The 26,260-nt window shown below is 50.4% G+C and overlaps 1 protein-coding gene across 3 annotated transcripts in view; it reads left to right on the forward strand.

The window, feature by feature from the left end:
- Positions 1 to 1,499: 1,499 nt before the first annotated feature.
- The window catches only part of EPB41L1 (erythrocyte membrane protein band 4.1 like 1), a 101,231-nt gene continuing 76,470 nt past the window's right edge, over positions 1,500 to 26,260 (forward strand). For 2 of the 3 annotated variants that reach the window (XM_054724389.1, XM_054724388.1), the window contains exon 1: positions 1,500 to 1,631. The gene's annotated coding sequence lies outside the window, so the exon portion shown is untranslated. Of the gene's footprint in view, positions 1,632 to 18,004; positions 18,086 to 26,260 lie in introns of those variants that run through there. The other variant, XM_054724387.1, reaches the window with a different exon arrangement.

The raw sequence follows: 26,260 nt of genomic DNA on the forward strand, positions 1-26,260 counted from the left end.
TACCATTAATTCTCTCTGTGGCCTTGGTCAAGTCACCTGTAAATTTTTAGTCTCAACTTGCTCATCTGAAGAGCAGGAGCCATGTTGTACACACAACCTAGTGGTTAAGAACCTGGGCTCCAGGTCTCACTCCATACTGATTGGCTGTGCCTGTCTTCAGTGCATCACTTCACCTTTCTGGGTCTGCGTTCCCAGCTGTATGGGGCATGGCTACCTCCTGGATTGTTGATAAGGCATTGTGCTGAGCTCTCCACAGCATCATCTCATTTAGTCCTCTCATTAACCCTGGAAGCCAACACTATTACTCCTATTTTCCAAAAGAAGGAAGCTAACTCTCAGAGACTTGAAGTGACTTGCTCCAGGCCACATAGCTAGAGAGTGCTGGGGCCAGGATTCAAACCAGGTCTGTGGGACTACAGAGTCCAACCTTATAACCACTGTACCGCACTGCCTCTCAGGATTAGCCTGGGTGCTAGGAAACAAAGCAGGTTGCTGGGTGACTGATGCTACAGCGGGCCTAGCAGTGTCCTGAGGCCCATGCCAGCCTCCAGAGCTGGGGCAGGAAGAAGGCTCTCAGGCACCCAACTTCTGCTCCTGCTGTTACAACCTCAGCCCAAGTGACCTTCCTATTCACCTTGTAGGTTCACAGTTGTTTGTATGGAAAATAATACAGTACTTAATAAATAATAATAAAGGAGTAAACTCTGTGTTTTGTGCACCCACAACTGTGAACAGGTTCACAGTTCCAGCTTGGCCACCGACTGAATGTGAAGTGGAACCGTCTCAGCTCACGGGAGGTGTACTGTTCTCAGTGTGTGAGTCCAGGGGGAACTGAGGCTTCTCTCTCCAGCAACCCGCCTCACTGTGTATCAGGCTGGGCCTGTAGTTGGGACTTAAAGATGACTGAGAAGGGGCTTAAATACTTTGTGGGCAAATTGTACCAGAACAGAATATTAATGCTAAAAAGACCTTACGGGACCACTGAGTCCAACCTTATTTGTTTTTATAGGTGGGGAGCCTGAGGCAAGGACAGGCCAGGGTGAGAGAGCAATGGGTGTGTTCTTTCCTGGGTGCCGGAGATCATGGGACTGACATGGAAGGAAGTGCCTGAGGAGTAGGCAGGCCTCTGCTTGCCCTCATGCCCCAGATCCAGCCCATCACCACGATCTGTGGATACCACCCCTTTTTCTAGCTCTGCTACCGTCCAGTCTGGGTCCTTGCCACATGCCCCCTGGACAGCCACAACGACTTCCTAACTCATACACCTAAAGCTACTCGTGCCCATTTCCAATCCAGTCTCTACATTACAAACCATTCCCCAGTGCTCTTGGAATCAAGACTGAACTCTTTACCTTGGCCTCCCAGCCCGTGAAGGCCTGGCCCCTGCTGGCCACGCCAACATCATATTTGTTACTTTCCCTTTTGCTCTCTGCGCATAGTCACAGGGACCTTTCTGCTTAACAGGTTCAGCAACTTCCCCCAGGTTCCTCAGAGAGTCAAATGCCAGCCTCTCGATTTCCAGCTCCATGCTGGGTCCATGATCTCAGTTCAGAGGAGCTAACACCGTTTCCTCCTTTCAGGTGCCTGACTGACGTCCTTCCCCCCAGGGAGCTGGTGTGAACCGAGGACCGGTGAGTGTTACCCTGGCACAGCCTGTCTCTTCTTCTCCTTCCGCTCTGGTTGTTCTTCCAGGTCCTCAGGCTCTCTGTTTTGATATGTTTTACTGCTGTGGAGGCATGAGGATTGGTATAGGCCACATATTTCTGGTGGCTTTGAAAAAGGGGGGCAGTGCGGCTGGTCCTCTCCGGTTTTGGCTGATTTGTGGTAGGGGCTAATATGCTAATTCATTAAGCAGCTCTGTGGTAGACAGCATGCTTTGCCTATGTTGCTTTATCCATGCCACCATGGCTGGGGGTGTGGCCTTGGGCCTGACCCTGGAGCCCTTGTTTTCTTTTGCTTAACTACTTCTAGGTTGTAGACTGGATTCAGGAGAGGGTATTTTCATTCTGGTTTTGCCACTGATGGCTACGCGACCTTAGGCAGCTACCTTTGCTTCTGTTGGCCTCAGGGATATATATATATATACATTGTGTGTATGTGTAGGAGGTGTTGGGGGAGGGGTCGGGGAAGGTGGGGTCAGAGTAAATGAGTTGTTTTTAAACTTTCCAGCTGGGAAATTTCCTTTTCAAATGAACTTGAAAGACTCGCAATGTACAAATCAGCTAAAGGGGTTTCCGCAGTGGTTGAAGTTAGGGCAGGGCTGGGGACTCCAACTAGCTAATTCCTCAGCCCCTAGCAGCCCCTAGACATGGAACCGTCCTTGGCTATGTGCTGGACAGTTTGCAAACCACTGGCCCAGGGCATGTCAAAGCCCCCTTTCTGACTCCATGTTTCTGTGATTCTGGCAGGTGAGGGAGTGGAGAGGGAATCCAGCCAATGAAGTTACCCTGATGGGGAAATTGCGAAGTAATATGCAAGTGTCATTGTGGGGTTATTTGTAAGGCACAACTGCCAGGGCTGTGATGTTGTCATGCTGGAATCCTCTGGTTTTTATTTTTTTATTAGATGCGAGGCATCTCTGTACGCCTAGGCCCTAGGGCAGTGGTCGGCAAACTCATTAATCAACAGAGCCAAATATCAACAGTACAACGATTGAAATTTGAGAGTCAAATTTTTAAAACTTAAACTTCTTCTAATGCCACTTCTTCAAAAGGCCGTGGTATTTTGTGGAAGACCACACTCAAGGGGCCAAAGAGCCGCATGTGGCTCGCAAGCCGCGCTTTGCCGACCACTGGCCTAGGGGAACTCGTGTGTGTGTGTGTGTGTGTGTGTGTGTGTGTGTGTGTGTGTGTGTCTAAGGAGCAGGGGCTATGAGGGATGGCTGGGGCTGAGCTAGGTCAGGGCAGGTAGAATAAATGCCAAACAGAGCTAGGAGCATGTTACTCCTGGGGGTGGTGGGGTAGGGGGTGGCTTTAGCTCCAGTGAAAAGGAGTGATTTGGCTCCTTCCTGCCAGTGCATGGGCCCCACGGAGATCTCTGGGCAGGAAGCACTAGGAACAAGGAATCCTCTGTCCACAGCCACAGCACAGCCAGGACAGAGGAGGTGGATTAGGAGTTCCTAGGAGGGGGCCTGCTGGTCTCTCCCTGACATTTGAGCAAATGGGTGGGGAGAGGGGAACTAAGTGTATGTGTTCATGGAGCAGGGTGTGTGTGATAAGGGGAGGTAGAGGTTGGTTCATACATTTATTCTACAAGTTCCTTAAGCTTCTGGAAGCCCTCCAAGAAGCCAGGCAGCTTTGTAGGGGTCAGTGCCGAGAAAGACGAGACTCTAGGTATTAATCACCATCAGTTTACTGGAGGAGACAGGAAATGTGAGAAACGATAGATTTGCACAGGCATCTGGCCTGCAAGTTCAGAGGCCCACATTCCAGTCCTTGCTCCGACACCGACTAGCTCTGTGGTTTGGCCTTATCACTTCCACTTTCTGGGTCTCAGTTTCCTCTTCTGTAGAATGGGGATGGACACAACAGCCTTGGCTACTTATTTTAAATATATATATATATTCAGAGAGGAAGGGAGACAGGGAGAGAGATAGAAACATCTATAATGAGAGAGAAACATTGATCGCCTGCCTCCTGCATGCCCTCTACTGGGGATAGACCCTGCAACCCGGGCATGTGCCCTTGACCAGAATTGAACCCAGGACCCTTCAGTGTTGCAGGCCAATGCTCTATCCACTGCGCCAGATTGGCTAGGGCCGTGGTTGGCAAACTGCGGCTCGCGAGCCACATGCGACTCTTTGGCCCCTTGAGTGTGGCTCTTCCACAAAATACCACGGCCTGGGCGAGTCTATTTTGAAGAAGTGGCGTTAGAAGAAGTTTAAGTTTAAAAAATTTGGCTCTCAAAAGAAAGTTCAATCGTCGTACTGTTGATATTTGGCTCTGTTGACTAATGAGTTTGCCGACCACTGGGCTAGGGCAACCTTGACTCTTCTTAATGCTCTTCTGAGTATTCATTAGAATAGGGCATTTCAGATGTTTGAGGGCAGCAGAATCCCTATAGGAAACATTTATAACAAAATTGCCATGGTTGAATTGGCAGCAGTTTACTCAGAATATCACTGCTCTCTGTACTGGACCAAAGACAGTCCCAGAAGCTGTCCCAGTAGCCATCAGCATTGGCCAATGGCAAGAAGCCTGGACACTGGCTTCTATCTTCTAGCTCTGCTCTACCACTCATTAGCTGTGTGACCTTGGAAAAGTCACTTACCTTCTCTGAGCCTCAATTAACCCACTGCAAGGTGGGGATAATGATACCCTCCTGCCTTACCTCTCAGGATTGTGGGTAAAATCTAAAGCTATGAAGAGTAAAAAAGTCCTTTGTAGGAAAAATTCAAGGGATTTAGATTTCAGTCCAGGTGTGAGCCAGGTGATAAGGCCCATGGGGATGAAGAATCTCCCAAGGAAAGAATTCCCCTACCCTTCTCCACCTCTCTACTGCCTACAAAAAATGCTGGAATCTCTCCAATCCAGCCCCAACCTACTGCTTTTGCCAATCCTAGCCGATGAACAGGCTGGCCTTTTTCTTCCAACAAGATGGGTGTGATTAGCCATTAGTTGAGGAGAATCCCTTAGTGGGACACTGGAGGCGTATGTTTCAGCCTGCTACCTGGGGAGCAGGTGGGGAAACTGAGGCCTTGGTCAATACAATTGTTGCATTCAGGGCAGCTAGACAGGCAAGGCTGGGGAAAAGGCTTGGGCTTGGCCTGTGCTGATATGGTGAGCCTCTTTCCCAGAAAATCTACAACTTTGTTTCACTAAGTGGAACACAGTGTCCACTGAGTGTTTACATTTTGCTCAACTTCTGCCCCAGAGAAATTCTTCCTAGGGGCACCGTGGGCTTTCCCAGAAGAGTGGCATCTGGGCCAAACCAGGGAGGAGCTTTGAGTTCCTAAGGGGCAATGGGGGCTCCAGCTCAGCACTTGCTAATAACAACTGGAATTCTGAAATTAGATAGTGGTGATGGTTGCACAACTCTGAATAGTGCTGGCATGTTCTTTACCTCCAGATGTCCCTAGGGTTGGAGGCAGCAGGGAGCAAAGGCGCCAAGACGGGCCTCCTGGGCCGTATGTGGGCCTGTGGAAGGGGAGTTGGCTTCTAGAACTCATTGCTGACCAAGGTTAGTTTCCCCACTTGGTACCTGGGGAAACTAAGTCTCAGACTAGGAAAGAAATGGGCATCAGTTGCCAGCCCTCGATGCAAAGGGAAGCTAGCAGTGGAGTGGGGGCAGCGTTATAGAACTAGAATAGCAAGCATTGCCTTCTTCTTCTGTGTGTCTCACATAAGTCTCAGGAAAGATCTGAATGAATGACCTGGCCAGGTCCCTTTCCCTCTCTGGGCCTCAGTGCCCCCTCTGGACCCACTCTCTAGAGTCCTTTATATTCCTGGTGTCCTCTTATCAATGAGTTAAGACACATGATTGCCAAGTTTTGCTACAGGTTCAGTTTTCTCATTTGTTGAACAGGGACAACAAAATCAGCCAGTCCTCCCTTCCTGGAGGGTGACTATTAACCAGGGTCAGTAAGCGACCACAAGACTTCAGGGCCATGCCAGGCTGTAGCGAATGGGGCGTCACTTTAACAAGGCAACACGCTCCTGCCTCGGCAGTGGAATGAAGTTGAAAAGATCTTGAGCTGCAGACTCAGACAGACTTGGGTGGAGACCCTTGCTCTGCCTACTGTGTGAATTGGAAGGAGGTACTTCATTTCTCTGTGCCTCAGAACCACCATCTGTAAAATGGAGACAATAATAGTTGTTACTTCAGAGGTGATGGAGCCCAAGTGAGAATGCAGAAAACATGCATCACCCTGTGCCTAGCACACAGCCAAGTGCTTAGTAGCTGGTAGGTGTTACTGTGTTGTTGATAACCGTCATGATGATGATAATTGACATTTAGAGACTGGGATTCTTGGGGGGCCAGTGATGGCAATGCTATTGTTATTAATAGTCTCCTGTACGCATCACTGAAGTGACCTTCAGAGCACTCCTTAGTGGAGGCAGGAAGTTGTCACCATCTCCATTTTACCAATGTGGTTGTGAGTCTTAAGAGAGGAGAAGTGTCTTGTCCGCGATTTTAGCTCAGGTCTTTATGCTTTGGGAGCACACTTACTGGCCAGAGATGCTGCATGGATCAGCCCCTGGGTCAGACAGCTCTGACAGGGAAGTGGCGGATGATTGTGACTCACCCTGACTTTTACTCTATATGTTTTGGAGAGTGAGCGAGCGAATGACAAAATAAATGGCAACCTCTGGCCCTTACCAGTTTGGCTCAGTGGATAGAGCGTTGGCTTGCGGACTGAAGGGTCCCAGGTTCGATTCTGGCCAAGGGCATGTATCTTGGTTGTGGGCTCAATCCCCAGTAGGGTCGTGCAGGAGGCAACTGATGGATGTTTCTCTCTCATTGATATTTCTAACTCTCTGTCCCTCTCCCTTCCTCTCTGTAAAATCAATAAAAAATATATTTTTAAAAAATGACAACTCCGGCTCAGTGGCCTTGCCCAGTCACAGAAACACAGATAGGCCTTGAAGTCCATGCATTCAGTGTGATTGGGGGCGACCTGCCTCGCACTTTGGGGCCCAGGATTTCTGGAGCTCTAGGCCAGCAGTGTCCCTGCTTCTTCAACGCAGCCTGGCTGGATCCTGAGCCCTGGAAAGCCAGATTCATATTTCTTTTCCTCCCTTCCTCCCTTCCTTCCTTCCTTCCTTCCTTCCTTCCTTCCTTCCTTCCTTCCTCTCTCTCTCTCCCTCCCTCCCTCCCTCCCTCCCTCCCTCCCTTCCTTCCTTCCCTTCCTTCCTTCCTTCCTTCCTTCCTTCCTTCCTTCCTTCCTTCCTTCCGAGAGAGTGGAAGGGAGGGGGTTAAACAGAAACATTGGTTGCCTCCTGCACTTGCCTCAACCAGGGCCGGAGATTGAGCCTACAACTGAGGTATGTGCCCTTGACTGGAAACGAACCCAGAACCCTTCAGTCCGTGGGCTGACACTCTATCCACTGAGCCAAACTGGCTAGGGCCAGATTCATATTTCTTTTCTATCAGTTCCTGCTTCCCCACCCTCCATCCCAATCTAGAAATTGGTTCTACCTGCAATCATTCCTCCATTGAGTCTTGATTTAGCTGAGCAAGTTTCCCTCAGTTCCTGCCATACACCAGGCACTGTCCCACATGCTAGGATACAGAGATGAGCACCGCAGGCAAACACGTGGTTGGTGTTGAGCAGCAGAACTTTGTCCCAGTCTCTGGCAGTTCCCAAGGGGCGTTGAGGAAGGTGTCTCGGTTCCCCTGTGACATGCATGATTTTTGAATTTGGAAAAATGTCTCTGCTGTGGAAGGCGTCACGTGCTGGGAGTCCTGGGTTGGGGGTCGGGGCTGGACGGTGGTTCCACCTCTGCCAGGGCCCTGCTGTGTGACCTGCTTCTCTCTGGGCCTCCTCTTCCCTATCCACTAAAGGAAGGGGTTGATTGAGATAGGAAAGTCATCCCTCATGTTTGTGGGGCACTTGCCTGACACACATGTCCTGTGCTCACAGGAGCCCAGGCTGATGCCAAGGTCCCTTCCTGCCCTGGAAGTGGTTTCTGAGCACCAGGGCCAGGATGAAAGCCTCCTGCTGGCCTGTGGGCCCGGCTTCCTCAGGGGGCACTAGAGCTGATGGAACAGGTTCCAGCAAGGCGGCCCTGCCACATGAGCCAGCCCTGCCCAGCAGGGACCCCGCACAGGGGGCTGTACCCTCTGATGCTTTCCTTCCCAGGAGGTGGTGAGAAATGGGGTGGAGATGGGGTGAGAGCAAACGTCAAGGCCCCTGAAACTGTGGAGTTGCCCCAGCCCCTCCACAGGAAGGGCGGTGGAACTGAAGACTGAGAAGGGCAGGTTTTCGCACATCTACACAATGGCACAGGGTGTCACAGAGCTACCTGAGGACACAGGTCTCCTGGCCCCCTGGCCCCACAGTTGCATCTTGTGCTTAGCTATTTCCTGGGCTTTGATCATTGAGGCGGGGGTGGGGGGAGCACAAAGGGCAGAGCATGTGTGTACCCAACAAGGCAGAGGATGGTGGCTGGGGTCGGGAGGGGAGTTGTGTCTGTGTGTCATTTTAGTTGTGTTTTCCTGCCTCTTGTCATGTTTCCCAGACAAGTTCCTTGGTCTCTTGCCCTAGTGGCACTGATAGCTGATAGGCTGAGTGTCCAGAGGAGGAAAAGCAGAGGGCAGGCCCTTGTGCCTGATGGGGACAGGAGGCTGGTGAGTCCTGCTTGTGCCTGATCCCGGGGGAAGGAGTGACTCAGCTGTGAGCACCCATCCTGGCCCTGGGACAGTGTCTGTTTGGCTGACAGGCCAAGGAGGAGCCTCTGTGTGTTCTTCCTGTCCCCCAGCTCTTGGTATCTGCAGCCTACCCAGTGCCCTGCGGCTCTAGGCTCTGCCACTTGGCCCTGGCACCGGGACTGGTTTGACAGGTTTTGCTACACTAATGAGCAGCCGGGAGTTGGGGCAGGGCAGGCCTGAGGAGGCAGTGCTGCCCTGTCCTTGCCTCCCCACCCCCAATCCCAGCCTCACCTCTGTGTGGTCGTCCTACCCTCCAAACCCCCCTCTCAAGGGAAGCTGCATGGGAAACGGGAAAGCGGAAGCCACTCAGACGCCTGTTCCTGGCTCTGTCCGTTGTTCAGCATGGGACCGAGGACAAGTCTCCCTTCTTGGACCTCACTGTCTTCATCTGCACAATGGGGCTTTGGGCTCAGTCATCCTCAGGCCACCGCATACAATGATTCTAGTTAGAACTTTGCCATTTTCTCTCTGTCTCTGGGCAAGTCACAGCACACTGAGGGCCTCAGGTGAGGGCCACGACCCTTCTTAGGATGGTGATAGGATCAGCTAACAACCCAGCGAGTATCCAGGAGTATCTAGTCTCCGCTGGAAGTGTTTTCTTTCTGTAGTCTGGCCTGCCCTTATCTGGCTCAAGCAGAAGGAGAGAGTTTATCTAGAGGTGGGGCTTACCCTAGTTTTCCCTCCCCCCCTTATCCTGAGCCCATAATTGCCTGAGAACCAGGCTTTCTGAGCTTCTCCTTAAAGTAGTTAGGGGAGAAGGAGAACCCAGGAGGAGGGCCTCAGCACCTGCTGCCTCCTCTTCCTCCCGACTTTCACATCAACCCAGGGTCCAGTTCAGGGGAAGGAGGGAAGGCACAATAGCTCGACCACACTCTTCCTATCTAACAGTGAAGAGTATACAAAGCCTATGTCCTCAGAAACTCTAAGTCTGACAATGTACACGTCAGGAGGGGGAGTTAGATAAAGAGGACAGTCCCAGCTTGGGGACAGAGAGAGAAGAAAAAGGGAATTCACCATTTATTGAGCATCCCCTGTGTGCCTGTGCTAAGCCAGTTACTTTGCATACATTCTATGTCTATGTCTATGTCTATGTCTATGTCTATGTCTATGTCTATGTCTATGTCTATGTCTATGTCTATGTCTATGTCTATGTCTATGTCTATGTCTATCTATATATCTATCTCTCTATATATATCTATTCACAGGTTGAGACTTGCTTAGATCTATATCATCTATCTCTATCTCCATTACCTATATTCCCAAATGGCAGCCAGAATGATCTTTGTAAAACATCAGTCAGACCACGTCACTCAGTGTCTTTCCTCTGCCCTTGGAATAAACTCTAAACTCCTGACCATGGTCTACAGGGCCCTGAGTAAGCCGGCCCCTGCCTCCCCCTCTGCAGTTATGTACCTCCCCATGGGTCATTTACTTCAGCTACAGACGTCTTCTGTGTGTTTCACAAATTCTTCCCCACCTCAAACCTTGACATGTGCTGTTCTCTCTGCTTGGAATTCTCTTTTCCTGGCTTTTTGCAGCCTTGTTGTCTTTTTAACCTTTTAAACTCAGTTTAATTAGACAGCGCCCTCCCTGCCCCACTGCCCTGCTCTCTACCCCTGCCTCCGATTCCTCACAATGCTTATCACCATTTGTAGTCATTTGCCTTTTATTTTTAATGGTGCAGGCACTCCACACGGCATGGCACAGAGTGGGCATTCAGGAAGCATTTTTCTGGATGAATGAATGACTGAGTTGTAGGGAAACAAAGGTGCTAGTTGGGTGCCTGGCTTAGGGCAGGGCTCTTAGTAGGTGTTCAGTAAACGTCAGCTTTTAGTGAGAACTAGCATGGATGGTGAATACCCACCGATTTATTGTGGCTAGAGCATGCATTGGGGAAGGGGTGCAGAGGACAATTAAGATTGAAAAGATGAGCTGGTACCAGATCCGGGTGATCCCCGATGTGTGAATTTACACCTTAGACATGGCTGGGCATCGTTGCTGGGCCATTAACTGCAACTATAGAGCGTTGCTTCTAAGTGTGGGTCCAGGCACTTTGTCTACACGGTGAGGCCATGCAGTGTGAATGGGGGGAGTGCAGGGTGGCGAGCAAACTCCAAGAGGAACAGGCTGGGCCCTCTCCAGAGGCAAACTCCGAGGCCAGAGGCCCAGAGGAAGTGGCACTGTTGGGAGCATGCTGTGTTTTCTAATTCCACATCGTCATCGCACTGTTCCTGGGGAGCAGAGGATTGTGGCTACCTAAGAGCCCGATACTTGGATTTCTATTTTGGTTCCTCCTCTGATAAACCATGTGACTTCTGCCAGGTTCATTCACAGCCGATTCTGCTTCTTCCTCTGTAAACAGGCTGCTTTTAGTACCTGCCTCATAGGGTCTCAGTGAAGATGAATGAAGTACTGCAGTGCGTGCAAAGGGCCTAGCAAAGCACCTGGCACATACTGAGCACTCAGGAGAGGTGAGCTGTTATTTTCATTCAACAGTGGGGGGGTTCAGAAAGGACATCCCAGGCAGAGGGAACTATAAGTACAAAGGCAAAGTGCAGAGACATGACACAGGAAGGTGCTTTGGAGTGGTGGGAGTTCACTGTGCAGGAAAGGGGAGGAGCAGTAGGCGCCCCGATCCCGCAGCACGTGCACACTGAGCCGGAGCTGGAACTTTATCCCAGGGCAGTCAGGGCCAGTGCTGGGTGTGATGTGATCTGATTGCTGGCAGGAAGAGGATGGGTTGGAGGGGCATGGAGGCCCCAAGACCAATGGACAAGCTGTTGGCGTGGCCCCAGTGAGAACCTGAACTCAGGCACCTGGAAGCAGAGAGGAGGGAACCATCAGAGAGGTGAAGAGGGAGAGTGGACGGAGTGTGGGGCCTGCTGGGGAAAGGAGGGGATAGGAGGGGGAAGGGAACGCAGCCTTATCCTGATGACTGCGGGTTCCTGTACAGGCTGGCTGAGGGATTGTAGAGCTGAAAGCATGGTGAGTGCATGTGGGTTTTCATGTCAATAGTTTGACTTTTCTGGGAACTGAGAAGCTTCCTGAGAAACCTCTCTTTTTTGTTTCGACTCTCCAGGTGGGAAATCTTTCTAAAATCTCCGAGTGATTAACTCCTCCCCTTAGTGATGAGACTGTGCATACCTCTTGCCTCCTGGGCTAAGGCCTGGGCCAGGGGGTGAGGTCATGGCCTGTAGGTGGCCAAAGCTAGGGATTTCACTTGGAAACTGGTTTTAAGAGTCCATCAGTTTTCTTGTGACTTTCGTCCTTCTCCTTCAAGTGTGTAGAAAGAGGCAGTGCCCGTTAGTGGAATGTGCTGTATATTCCAAGGCCGGGATCAGGACTCGGCAGCCTTTCAGAAGTGGTATAAGGCAAGCTCCTGCTTGGCCCCCCTGCCCATTTTTACTTTGGTGCGTGTGGACTGGGAGATGTTATTCCAAAGAACCCTAGATCTTGGCTTTTACACTTTATAGATGAGGAAGGTGAGGCCCCAGGAGAGAGAAAATGAGACTTGCTCAGGTCCAATTGTGAATTAATGTCAGAGCTGGGCTGGGGCCAGGCGCTTCCCTTCTAGCTCCAGGCCCCTGTGCTTCTGCAGCTGGCACTGCCTCTTAGAGGAGTGATGAGCTGACGAACCTCTACACAGGCCCCTGGTGTCCCTCCCCCACTTCCCCCGAGTCAGCTGTTGTCCTAAGCCCTCACTCAGAAGCCCATCCATACCCCTTCTCCCGATTGTGGCTGGAGGTGGGGGGGCTAAAACCAGGAGAATTGGGTTGGTTCCCTCCTGATGAGGAGAGGAGTGAAGCCCCGTCTGGATGGGTGGAGTACAGTCACATCTCTACTCCAGCTGATTGCTGTGCTGAGGAGAGTCCTTTGTCTGCGTTGCCAGGGGAACCAAAGTTTCTGCCTTCTTCCAGGGCTGTGATTGGTTCCTGGTGGAGCTTGAGCTTTGGTGAATGGAAGTGCCTCTTTCCTGCCTACATCTTCCACCGGTTGAGAGACTAGAGAGACGCTGGGGTGCCCATGGAAGCATCGTGTTGGTTTCTGTGCTCTACCCTCTCAGCTCTAGAGGTGATGGGTTTCCTTGTGTATTTGCTCATTCATTTATCCCAGGCAGCATCTGCTCCAGGAAAGCTAGCGTAAGAATCAGAGGACCCGTATTTGAATCCTGGCACAGTCACAGGCCTTGGGTAGGTCCCTTTCCTTCCCTGGGCCTCAGTTTCCCTACCTGTAAAAACAAAGGCATTGGGCTGAATTCTCTGGTCCTTGCAGCTCTTTCTTTCTTGACTGCACAGCCCACATCCTCTCCTTTTTGACCTCCCGTATTCCCATTTGGCCTTTTGCCTGGGCTCTCTGACCATGTTCTCACTTATAAGTGCCCTGTAAGATGCAAGACAGAATAGGGAGTTGCAAACAGCTCTTAGCATTCTCCATCCTCCTCGAGGAAAGTTGTGTTCTCTGAAGCCTCTCCTGGAAGCCCCAAATCCTGCAGCCCCTCTTGTCTCAGCCTACCACCTGGACCCAGGCTCAGGGGAATAAGCCGAGGATAGTGAATGATGGATGCCCCATATCTGCTCAGGGTGGGCCTGGGCAGCATGCAGAACAGAGTTTGCTGGGGTGGGTGGGGCCGTTGGGAGAGCCCTGGAGCGCAGCAGTCCTGGGTTCCAGGCCTGACTCAGCCACTTGCTGGCCAGGTGACCTTGGCAGGGCTGCTGTCCTTCATTTTCCACATCTATGACACAGGAATTCAAATCCCACCTCATAGGATTGTTGCAAAGATTGAGTGAGATGATATGCCTGCCATATGGGAAGCACCAAGTCCCCTTCCCAGGTCTCTCCTAAAAAAGGCCAGGTTGAGAAGGGTTTGAGGTGGCAGGGCCTGTGGTACCACGTGGCAGACTGTGCATGCTGCTCGTTCCTGGCAGTGCCAAAGGCAGGGCGAGGAAAATGTAGTCTTGGGTGGGTGATGTCTGAGTGGGGGAGGCGTGTGTCAGAGTTAATGTTTGAAAAACACTTTTAAGATCCTCCAGGGAACTCAAATGAAGATTTTTCAGATGAGCTGAAAATGGAGCAAAGTAATGAAGCTGAGCTCACTGGCAGGAAGGGGGGGCGGCCTAATTGGTACTGACTTGGTCTTGGCCCAGCCGCACGCATTATCGCAGGCTGACCGGGAGGGTGGCCCTACGTTTGGGCTGTGAACTGAAGTAATTGATGTGAGCTTTCTTGGGGAGGAATGGGAGGGGGGGGGGTCAGTATGGGCCATCTGGTAATGACTCGGCCCTACTTCTTGTTGACTCACTAGACTGAGGGTCAGAGTTGGCTTCTTAGGTCATTGGCCTTCAGAGCCTGGTTTAGCTTTCAGCCCTATGACCCCCTCCACCTCTGGGCTATAGAAGCAGCCGTCAGACTTGGCCACTTCCTGCATGGGTGTGGTCAGAGGCAGGGATGGGACAGTGAAGTCGGAAGTGGACTTTCCCTGCTGTGCTCAGGTTTGTCTGGGGTCTGTGATGAGGAGGGTAGAGAGTGGGAAGAAGGGGGTTCTCAGGGGAAGAAAGCAGGCTGGTGGGTGTATGTGGGTGGGAGGAATAAGTATGAACAGGCTGCAAGTCTGGGTTTGCTTGTGTGTCTGCTTACATCGAGGAGGCAAAGGATCTAAGGGACATGTCTCAGAGGCTGAGGAAGGATCCAAGAAGCGAGTGTGTATGTGTGTGCATGTGCGTGTGCATGTGGGTCCCTGTGGAAACACAGGTGGTAGAATTGGTGAGTGATTATGGACCAGGAGAGCATTGTCCTGAAGACAGGAGAAAACCCTGCTGGGAGCCACCTATGGGTTGCTTGGGCTGGGATAGGAGTGGAAGGCCATGGGGTGGTGCAGCATTGCTTCTTCTGGGGACCTGGTTTGCATTGGAAATGCTGCTCCTGGGGACACTCGGAGACTCCTCAGTGGGGTGTATGTGGGGGTCAATCATTACAGCCTTCTTGGCACCTGCGTTGCCTTGCGAATGCATTTGGGGGAATAGGGCCAAGTGTCAGGTCACCAGTGCCTCCCTGGCACACTGACCCCAGCGGTCCCACCTCCTCATTTTTCCTTGGTCTCCGCGACACCACGCCCTTCTTTCCCGCTCTCCCACTGTCTCCCTGGCCAGTTCTCATTTGCCTGTTTCCTCTTCTCAGCTTGACTACTCACTATGTGGTTTCCTCAGGACTCCATTGCAGTTTCTGTTCTTGTTGTTTTTTTGTTTGTTTGTTTGTTTGTTTGTTTTTTACTAATACTGTAGGGTTTTTTAAATTATGAAAGTAAGTGGGGAGGGGTGGGGGATGGGAATGGGGGGATGAGGACAAATATGTGACACCTTAATAAAGAAATTTAAAAAAATAAATTATGAAAGTAATAACACAGTGCACAGATTTTGCGAAACAGGAGGAGGAAAAATGTGACTCTCGAGAATTTTTGGGAGATTGACATGCTTCCTTCCACCTTCATTCCTTTGCTCTTTTCTCATGTGGCTGTAGGCCTCCTGAGATTCCCTCCTAACAGTGTATGTGGAGCCACCTTCTGTGTCATCACAGAGGATTCCATCAAATACATGGTCCCCTCTCCCCGTATCCTGTTGGTGGACATTTGGGTTGTTTCCAGTTTTTGCTGTTAGGAATAACACTGCCGTGGACATTGTATAATGTGCTTTTTCTGTATTTCAGATGATGTCTCTTAGGGTGGGGTCCCAGGAGGGACTTCTGGGTCAAAGGCTATGGATGCCGTTCAGGTTCTTGCCAGACTGTTGTGCCACTTTAAGGCCAAGCATCCAGGGTGAGGGGGCAGGAACTGTTTGCGATTCCTCTCAGGGCTGCGATTCCTTGTGTGCAGGCACTGCCGGGGACCATCCTCTGTCCAGCCCCTCATTCACTCTGAGATGGGGGGCGGGGCAGGGCTGTGAAGTGAGGCTGCCTAGGTTCAAATCAGGGGCCCCTCTCCACCCTCTTGAATCTATTTCCTTGGCTGTGAAGTGGACAGGATGAGAGTGACCGCTCCACAGGGTCGTCATGGGGCTTTATCATCCATGTAGGGCTTGGAAGCATACATCACGACACTTGACAGATGCTGAGCCATGGTGACAGTGGTGAGGCCGGAACCTAGACTTCCCGCCTGGGTGGTCTCTTTTCCTGATGGCAGCCTACCGCTGGGGATGTAATGGTTTATGGGTGTTGGTGCTCCTGAGTTGGAGAATGTGGTGGAAGAACTGAGTCCCTGGAGTGGAGCTGTAAGGTGGGGCCTCTCCCTTTCCTCCCAGAACTATCCCCCAAAGCTATCTCTCTGGGTTAGAGTTTGGGCCCCCAGTGCAAGCCTGTTCCCTAGAGGTGCATTCAGGATACCTTCTGGCCTTGAGGAGGGAGTGTCATCAAGGGCTTCAATCCTGGAGGGAAAGGTGGGCTCCAAGGATCCCTCCTTACGTGGCCACAGTGGTTGCCTCTTGCTGGTATAACAAATTACACACAACCCAAGTTTATTACCGTATTGCTCTGGAGGCCAGAATTCTGAAAGTGGGCTTCGTGGGGCTAGAACCAAGGTGTCGACAGGCCTGTGTTCATTCTAGAGGCTCCAAGGGAGAATCTGTGCCTTGCCCTTTCCAGCGTCTAGAGGCTGCCCACATTCCTTGGCTCATGGTCCCCTTCCTGCAGTCGCATCTCTCAAACCTCTGCTTCCATCATCATACCGCCTTCTGCCTCTCAGTCCGCTGCTTCCCTCTTTCACTTATAAGGCCCTTGTGACCGATTACATTAAGCCCACTAGATAATCCACAATAATCTCCCTATCTCAGAATTCTTAACCTAATCACATGTGCCAAGCCCTTTCTGCCACAAGGGGGTAACATGTTCATAGATTCTAGGGATTAGGACATGGGCATTGTGGGGGGGGGGGGCGCATTATTCTGACTACCAGGGTTGCCAGTAGCAGGGGTCCCTCTGGATTAGTGGACCCCCAGGTACTGCTGGAATTTTACCACCAAACTCATGATGGAGAAAGGGCCAGGGAATCAGGTCTAGTATTCTGTGGCTGGGGAGGGACATGAGTCTGTGCCACCAGATTCTCCAGGATGAAGGGCCCGGAGGGAGGCCGTGTGACCAAGGTGTTCCATGAGGCAGTCATCAGAGAATGTAGCCCCCGGCCTTCAGCGCTAGGACTGGTAGGTGAGGCACTGCTACAGGAAACCAAGCAGCCCTGCCCATCCACCGCCATCACCGCAGCGTGTATGTGTGTTTGTGTGTGTGTTCACTCATCTGCGTCTCTGCAGCAATACTCTTGAGAGGGGCCAAGGAACAACTCTTTAAAAGGCCTCTTCTGTTCTTGTTCCTGGCAAAATAATTACACAAGTGACTAATTTTATCCCTAATTCCATAATTACTTTATTATGTAGCCGGTGAGAGGGCCCCGAGCTGTGCCTATGGCGCCACTTTGGCTGCTGGCCCAGTTGGCCTGGTCTGCCAGCACAGAGCCCACCTCACTCTGGCCTTGTCCCGCCATGACGGCAAGGTTGCTCCAATTCCTTCTGGCTGAGTCCAACGACATTTGGTATTGCGGTCTGAAAGATCATCCTCCCTCCCCCGCAAATTTATGTGCAAACATAGCTGCCTGGAGCGTAAGAGCTCATACTAATGGAGCTGTCAGCAAAAGTCAAGAGATCTGGGTTCCAGTTCAACTCTCTCATTAACTTGCTCCCGGAGCAAATCATTTCCCTCTGGGTCTCAGTGCTGTCATCTGTAAAATGGGACCTTTTCCAGCTTTAACACTTCCATGATCTGATGATAGGAAGTGAGAGAACTAAAACTTTGAGACTGAGGTCACTTTTTGCTCTGAGGTCACTTTTTGCTACCTGCTGGCAACATACTCCAATCAAAGCATTAAAGATAATAGTACTAACAGTAGACATCATTTATTGAGGGCTTACTCCATAGTAAGCATTGTACCAGGTCCTTTATATTTTTCTCATTCTACATGCACATGGTTCTAGGAGGCAGGTTGTACAGAAGAGGAAACAGCAGTGACTGGTAAAATAATCTGCCCACCAGCAAGTGGCAGAGCCAGGTCTGAAACCTATGCCCTTAGCTGCTGCCCAAAGTTCTTGCCTTTCCCAGAGTTAGGCTTTGTAGGGATGACTAAACCCCTGGAAATTTGAAAATGTAAACTTGAACTTTATACAACAAATAGGAATGGCAAAGTAAATTGGAAACTCCAGTAGACCAAGGAGTTGAGTGGCCCAGGGTTGCATTCTAGCTTTGCCACTGGCTCAGTGTGACCTTCAGCAGGTCTCCAGGCCTCAGTGTTCCCATCAGTATGAGGGGGGTGGGATTAGACCGTCTCCCAAGGCCTTCCTGGTACTGATGCTCTGATTGTAGGTCACCTGGTCCCAGAAGGTGCTGTGCAGTGGGGGACCAGCCCATGGTGGAGGCAGTGGGTAGCTGAGTTGGCAGCCATGGTTGTTTCTGTTAAGTTCACCCTCGTGAGAACGGAGATTGCTTAGACTGCGTCCCACTGAGCATCTGCAGCATCACTTTCCCAGGCCGTGGAGTCGAGCATGGGGAGCGGAAAGGTCATTTCCAGGATGTTCCTACTGCTCCTGCAAGATTACTGCACAACGTGAGCTCTCTCAGGGGCTGGGATTGGGATCTGCCTTGCTCCAAAGACTGCACTGGACTCAGCCAGGGACAAGCCGTGGCTGTAAGTCTGTCTGTGGGGGTCTGTTGGGGGGTTCTCGGGGGTGCCTACAGACCTAAGCATAATGAGTAATAAGAGCTATTTTGTTCCCTGGCATTACCACATGCAGTGCACTTCCCTGGCAATATTACATTTAATTCTCTTAAACCCACATGAGGTAGGTGCTATGATGATCATTCCCACTTTATCGCAGAGGAATCCAACACTTGGAAGATTAGATAATTTCCTCCAGATCACACAGCTAGCGAGGTGTAGACTGGGATTTGGGATTCTGGTTCCAGAGCTCACAGAGCGGCCTCAGGTTCTGAAACCTCATGGGCTGAAGGAATAAGCATGAGGTTAGGAGTCAGCTGGTTTTTGAATCCCTACTCTCTGCTTACCATCTGTGTTTCCTCTGGCAAGTTACTTTATCTGAGTTTTCATTTTTTTTTATCGATAACATGGATGTGTTGATACTTGCTCGTTAGGATTATTTTAAGGATTGCTGGGATGGTGATGTGGGACAGTGTGTGGTAGCAGGTCAATAAAGGCCTTTCACCATTTGCCCCCCTCCTCACTTCTGACTTCCTTCTGCATACACGAGGCTCCCGCCACCGAGGAGTGTTCCTCACACATATTTCATAGCTCAGGACCTTTTCACATGCAGCTTTGTGGCCTGCCTGGAAGTTGTCATTTCTATCTGCCATTTCTTCTTTCACTACCTTTTTGGCTTTGATCCTTCCCTGTTTCCCTGAGGATTCCAGGAAGGGGAAGAGGAATGAGGCCAGATTCTCCCACAGGCCTGTGCTTCAGTGATTATCAAAGCAGCCCCTCCGTGGAGGCAGAATTGTGTCTGATGGCTTGGAAAGGGTGTGCAAGTGAAGTGTGTGTCTCCCCTTTGGATCACTCCATTTCCATCTTACTATGGTCTCACTTTTCCCCATTTCTCTAGTCTTTAACTCTCTTTTTTAATTGTCTGTCTGATACTTTTTAAAAAATATATATTTTTTATTGATTTTTTACAGAGAGGAAGGGAGAGGAATAGAGAGTTAGAAACATCGATGAGAGAGAAACCTCGATCAGCTGCCTCCTGCACACTCCCCACTGGGGATGTGCCCGCAACCAAGGTACATGCCCTTGACTGGAATCGAACCTGGGACCCTTGAGTCCCCAGGCTGAACTCTATCCACTGAGCCTAACCGGTTAGGGCTGTCTGATACTTTTTAAAATTAAAAATATTTTTATTGTGGTAAAACACACACATACACAACATAAAACTTACCATCCTAATGATTTTTAAGTGTACAGTTTGGAGTGTTCAGAATATTCACATTGTTGTGTAACCAGCACCACATCTATTTTTATAACTTTTTTGTCTTGCAAAATTGAAACTCTATACCCATTAATAATAACTCTCCATTCCCCTCTTTCCCGGTCCCTGGTAACCACCATTCTGCTTTCTGTCTCTATGAATTTGGCTACTCTAGGTACCTCATATAAGTGGAATCATACAGTATTTGTCATTTTGTGACTGGCTTATTTCATTTAGTGTAATGTCCTCATTTGTCATTTTGTGACTGGCTTATTTCATTTAGTGTAATGTCCTCAAGGTCCATCCATGCTGCACCCTGTGTCAGAATTTCCTTTCTTTTTAAGGCTGAATAATATTCTATTGTATGTTTATACCATATTTTACTTATACATTTATCATTGGACACTTGGATTGCTTCCACCTCTTGGCTATTGTGAATAACGCTTTGAACATGGGTGCACAAAAATCTCTTCAAGACCCTGCTTTTCAAGTCTTTTGGGTGTACACCCCGAAGTGGGACTGTTGGGTCATATGATTAGCACTTTTTAAGCCACTATTTATTGTGTGCTTACTATGTTCCAGAAATTGGGTTAAGCACTTGACATATATTCACTCATTCAGTCCCTTCAGCCACTCTATATTGTAGGTCGAATTATCGCCAGTTTGCAGCTGAGAAAATAAAGGCTCAGAGAGTTGAAGTTATTTGCTCCAAGTCTCTCAGCCAGGAAGCGGTGGAGCAGGGATTAGAGCCCTGACCTGCTGCCAAAGTCTTGACCATCATGGTGTCCTGCCTCCTCCTGGCCTCTCTTTCTTCACCCGTCTATCAAATTTTCTGCCTCTGTTGTGTTGCCTCACTCTCTAATTCATGTTCACATTGTCATTCTCTTCCTGCCTTGTGTTGTGTTCACTCTCTCCAGAAACCATGTTTACCCTCTCTGGAAATTTTGAGCAACTTGTATAAAGGTCCTCTGACTGCTAGGAAGTTTTTGTGAATTGCAAACCTACAGAGGGAGGCCTGTGATTTGCTTTCTAATCATAATTCTCTGGATTTATAGCTGCCTCTCTTCCAGCAGCTGACAGAATCTCGTTCTGTTGTCATATGGCTTCTGGATCCACAGGTGTGATTTCTAAGAGATGCAGTGTGGCCCAGTGGTCAGAGCATATACTTAGATGTCAGACACGCTTGTTGAAACCTTTGTGCTGCCATTCATTAGCTAGGTGTCTTCAGCCAAGTTACATCTCAGTTTTCTCATCTGTAAACTGGGGATACTAGTTCCTGCTTCTAAGGGGTGAGTATTGCATAAATAGCTGTTTTGTTGTTGGTACTTTTATTACTGCTGTTTTAATATTAATATTCTGGTGGGAAGATTGCATGTATTTCAAAAATGCATAAGTAAATTGGAATTCACTAGCATTCAAGCCCTTAGGATTCAGCTTCTTTTTTTGTCCCAATCAGTAGATCAACAGGTAGTCAGAAGCTCAGGAGAAGGACAGTGCAGCCAAAGCCAGTGCCCCAGATGTGGGCCTGGGAACAGGCCCTGAGTGGGGCTGTGCAGGCTGAGTCCATTTCCCCTCCTCCACTCCCCCACCCCACGTGGGTGCTATAACCTGCATGAGAAGAGCCTGCTGGATGACCTCTCCCTCCATGAGACCCGCCTCAGCTGGAAGAGTCCAGAGGTGGAGAGAGTGGCTCTGCAGGATGTCTTGTTGCTAGGAGACCCCCAGAGGCAGTAAGGACCCGTTGTCAGATGATGATGGGCTGGTGTGCAGATGCAGAGCATGTGCCCCAGCTAGGCTTCTGTGGGGTTCTGGGCAGGAGATCCTGATAGCAACTGTGAGCTCAGCTGGGAGGAGGGGCTCTGTAAGATATGGCTCCTGCGAACCAGGGATCAGGATAACCTGTTCAGTTCTTCCATTTAACTCCTGATATGTCAAAGTCAGACCTGCATTTGATCCTGACTCGCTGTGTGACCTTTGGGCAAGTTTCATGCTGCTATACTTGCTGGGCCTCAGTTTCCTCATCTGTACAATGGATAAATAATATCCTCCTCACAAGCCATTGTGAGGGTTAAGTGAAATCTATAATAATAAAAACGTAATATGCAAATAGACTGAATGGCCGAACAGCGGAATGACGACCTGACGACCTTACAGACGAAGCTGGGGCTGCGAGGGCCGAGGCAGCCAGGGCTGCAAGGGCCTACTCTTGCACAAATTTCATGCATCCGGCCTCTAGTATAAATATAAAGTGCTCTAGAGAAAGGAAGACAAAGTATGAATCTGAAGATACTACTCTTAATCATTATAACTAGAGGCCTGGTACACGAAATTCGTGCATAGGTGGGGTCCCTAGGCCTGTCCGGCAATCAGGGCTGGGCCAATCGGGGCCTGAAGGCCCCTATAGGGACGGGAGAGGAGGTGATGGTCTCCAGGCCGGGCTGGGCACAGAAGGAATGGACGCCAATGCCGGCATCATCGGTGCCCCCCCACCACGTGGTTCCCCGTCTCCCCCACTCCTACTTCCCTCGCTGCTGCGCTGCCACCGTGGCAGGCATGTGGCAGGCTGATCAGGGCCTGCCAGCTGGGGGGAGGAACAGGGCCGACTGGGGCCTGCTGGCCAGGGGAGGTTGGCCGCCGGGCCCGAGGAGGGAGCCGGTGCTCGGCCCCCCTGGGAAAGGGCCGCGTCCGCCATCACCCACCCCCAGTTCCCCGTTCCAGCCTGATTGGGGCCTGCTGGCCGGGGGGAGAAACCACACAAGGTCTGCTGACTGGGGGAGGTTGGCTATGGGAGTGCACTGACCACGAGGGGGCAGCTCCTGTGTTGAGTGTCTGCCCCCTGGTGGTCAGTGTGCGTCATAGTGACCAGTCATTTGGTCATAACAGTCACTTAGGTTTTTATATATATAGATAATAACTAGAGGCCCAGTGCACGAAATTCATGCACTTGGGGCTGTGCCCTCTCACAGTCCGGGAGCCCTTTGGGGATGTCCGACTGACAGCTTAGCCTGCTGCCCCGTCAGTCAGACATCCTTAGCGCTGCTATGGAGGCAGGAGAGGCTCCCGCCACCGCCGCTACACTCACCAGCCATGAGCCTGGCTTCTGGCTGAGCGGCACTCCCCCTGTGGGAGCACACTGACCACCATGAGGCAGCTCCTGCATTGAGCATCTGCCCCCTGGTGGTCAGTGTGCATCATAGCGACCAGTCGTTCCGCCATTTGGTCGATTTGCATATTAGCCTTTTATTATATAGGATTATTATTTCCCTTATTGTAAATGAGGGGATTGGACTCTCAGTCTGGATGAGATTCATGGATAGTAAGCCCTGGAGGAGGGGACTTCTGCTCTGGAGGCCTGCCTTCAGGGGACTGTGGGCATTGGCTGATGGGGCTTCCAATTAGTGAAACTCCAGGGACAACTGAGAAGGGCAGCAAAGTTCAAAGGCAGAGGGAGACTTGATAAAAGTAGTGGCTGAAAGAAGCAGTGGGAGTAGGGGGGATTCTAGTGAGACTCTAGGAAGACCTTTGAATGGTTCAGCCCAGAAGCTGTGAGATGAACGTAATGAGTCTTTCTTGTTGCTTTTCTTATGTAAATACTAGGGGCCCAGTGCACGAATTCGTGCACCTTGAAAGGAACTGTGGGCCGCAAGGCTGTGGTGGGCACAGGGGTAGGTCTTGGCCCATACTCTGTGCTCCCGCCCACACCTCCTGCCATGGCCCCAGTCCCCTGTCTGCTGGCAGACTCGCTCCCACCGCCACTTCTCCCACGCACTGACAGTGCTGGCCCCACTCGCACCTGCTGACAGTGCAGAGCAATTGGGGCCAGCACCATCAGTGGGTGTGAGCGGCAGCTGCTGCCCCAATTGCCCCTCAGGAGCAGGGGGAGGTGGAGAGCAGGTGCGAGCGCCAGGCAGGATCGCGGCACATGGGAGCAAAGAATTTTCAGTAACCACCAGAGGCTTGCCCCAATGACAGTGACCGGCGCCCCGCCTTGGTCTGGTGCCCCCACTCACCTGCTCCACCATCCCGCCATGGCCGATGTCCACCATGTTCCATGCTCTGCTGCCTGCTGCTGACGCCCACCCCCTGGTGGTCAGCGCACATCATAGTGACTGGTTTTTCGGCTGTTTGGTTGTTTGGTTGTTCTGCCATTCGGTCTATTTGCATATTAGGGTTTTATATATATAGATGTTCACACCCCCTCCCCCCAGAAAATAAGCAGTGAAACAAAACCCAAAGAAGCACAAAAGAAATAATTCCACTATCATAAAACAACCACTAGAAATATTTTGGGAGGTATATTTCCTTCCAGTTTATTTTTTTCTATGTATGCTCATATCTATATATATAAACAGGTAATATGCAAATTAGCTGGGCATCACGACCGGCTCAGGAGGAGGCTGCATCACGACCGCTCAGAAGGAGCTGTGTGCACAGATGGGCAGGAGAGGACTGTGTGCTGCCCCCAGCCCCAGTGGACATCCACCAGGGGTGGGGGCATGCTCCGAGCAGCTGTGGTGTGGCTTGGAGCATGCCCCCGGTGGGTGGCGGCTGTGCCAGAGGGAAGCCGGTGCTGGCAGCCAGGGGAAGGAAGGCCTATTCTTGCACGAATCTTCGTGCATTGGGCCTCTAGTATATACATATTTTATAGAAATTGGATCATATGTTACATACTATTTTATACCTGCTTTTTTCATTCTGTATTGTTATGAACATTAGTACATAGAAACATACAGATCTATGACATTATATTTTAGCTGCTTAGTATATCATGTCATATATGTATCACTATTTATATAATGTAGCTATGATTTTTGGACATATTAATTCCACTTTGCTCTGCTATACAAGACAAGACTCTTGTATACAACATACAAATGTTCTTATAGCTGTATCTTTGTGTATGTCCATTGCTCCTGCAGGATAAATTCGTAGAAGAGGAATTTTTGGGTTAAAAGGTCACGCACTTTTAAGACTTATCATGCAATTTTCCAAAGTAGCCTCCAGAAAGATGAAACCAGTAGATGGCTGCATTGACCTGTCCGAGTCTGCCCAAGGGTGCTCATTGCCTTGATTACCAGACTGGAGGTGGGGCGGGGGGAGGTTCGCTCTAATGGACTGGGAAGGTGCGAGAGGCAACAGTAGTCACTATAAAGGGACTTTTGCAGAGAGAGACCCCTGAGCAGCTTGGTGGAGGGGCTTACCTGGTGCAGGATGTGATTGTCTGGGCTGCGCTGATCTGACCTGTATTGGTCAGGAGAGGCTGAGCTGGGCTGGACTGGTGGTCTGGGTAGGCTGCACTGGCTCAGGCAGCACAGACTTGCCCTGGTGTGATCCTAGGCTCAGTCTGGTGTGACCAGCATGGTCACCAATCCAAGACGTTCATTCTTGAAGCCGGAATAGCCACATCCACATAGTGGATAGTGATTCATCAGAGCTGGTGGCAGCAGTAGCTCTGACAGGGTGGAACTGCTCTCACCCATCCTGTCACTCAGCCTCTAAAAATAACTCTTCTGTTCCGAGTGACCGCGCCACCAAGTGTCTGGAGGCACAATTCTTTGGCTGTGGCTAAGTGGGAGAGGCTGTGTGTGTGTGTGTGTGTGTGTGTGTGTGTGTGTGTTGGGGGTGAGGGGTGGCCAGGGATTTGGGGTGGGAGAATGAGAGAGGCCAGGCTCCTCTTCTCCCCTCTGTCAGCTGGAGATGATCTGTCTGTTGGGGAAGTGGCAGCTGATAGGGGCAGGGGTGTCTTTGAGGACTATGTGATCACTCCCTGCTAAACGGGGAGAGAACAGAAAGAGGAAGGAAACTATGGAAGCAATATGACAAGGGTGGGGCTGGCTCGGGGAGGAATGCATAGCATTTAGCTGATCAACAATTGAATCCTACAAAAAACCATTTCAAATCTCACCTTTAGGGTTTCCTGAAATTCAATACAAATACAGCTGACTTTTTATTTATTTATTTATTTGAGAGAGAGAGGGGGGGTGGTATGAAAGGAACATAGGTAACCTTTTGGTGCACAGGACTATGTTCCAACCAACTGAGCCGCACTAGCCAGGGCTAGCTGACTTCTTATCATGAATGATTAGAAACCATTTAGCCAAGGATTCTTTTTTTCCCCCCCAAATATGTTTTTAATTGATTTTAGAGAGGAAGGGAGAGGGAGAGAGAGAAAGAGAGAGATAGAAACATCAATGATGAGACAAAATCATTGATCGGCTGTCTCCTACACGCCCCACACTGGGGATCAAGCCCACAACCAGGGCATTGCCCTTGGACCAGAATTGAACCTGGGACCTTTCTGCAGGCCACTGCTCTGTCCACTGAACCAAGCTGGCCAGGGCTAGCCAAGGATTCTCAACCAAGTGTCCATGGACCAGGGGGTGATCAATGCATGGACTTTATGACATCTCATGATGCCTGAAATTATAATAAGTGTGTGTGTGTGTGTGTGTGTGTGTGCGCGCGCGCGTGCGCCCACATGCATTTTTCTGGGGAGAAACTCTGCAGTTTTCATTGTATTTAAAAAACACACAAAAAACAGGCACACAAAAAAACGATGGCCCATAAAAGGTTAAGAACTACACTAGTTCAACCTCTCACATTATAGGTGAGGAAATTGAATCCAGAGAGAAACATGGCTACCTGAGATCTCATAGTCAAGATAAAAATCCAGGTTCCTTGACACCATCCTCCCCTGACTGGTCCCCTGAATCAGGATCCAGCTACCTGTAGTAGGCAGGACCCAGGTACTGTTTCCATGCCCTCCTCTTGGCTGGCCTGGATCTGACTGAACAGACTTGGGGCTTTCAATGGCAGCGGGCCAATGAGATCTCACTTCCAGACATTCCTATTCCCAGGAGGTCTTGTAGGGGAAGCCTCATGGGGCA

The sequence above is a fragment of the Eptesicus fuscus genome, chromosome 12 (genome assembly GCF_027574615.1).
Source record: "Eptesicus fuscus isolate TK198812 chromosome 12, DD_ASM_mEF_20220401, whole genome shotgun sequence".
NCBI classification, from domain to species: domain Eukaryota; kingdom Metazoa; phylum Chordata; class Mammalia; order Chiroptera; family Vespertilionidae; genus Eptesicus; species Eptesicus fuscus.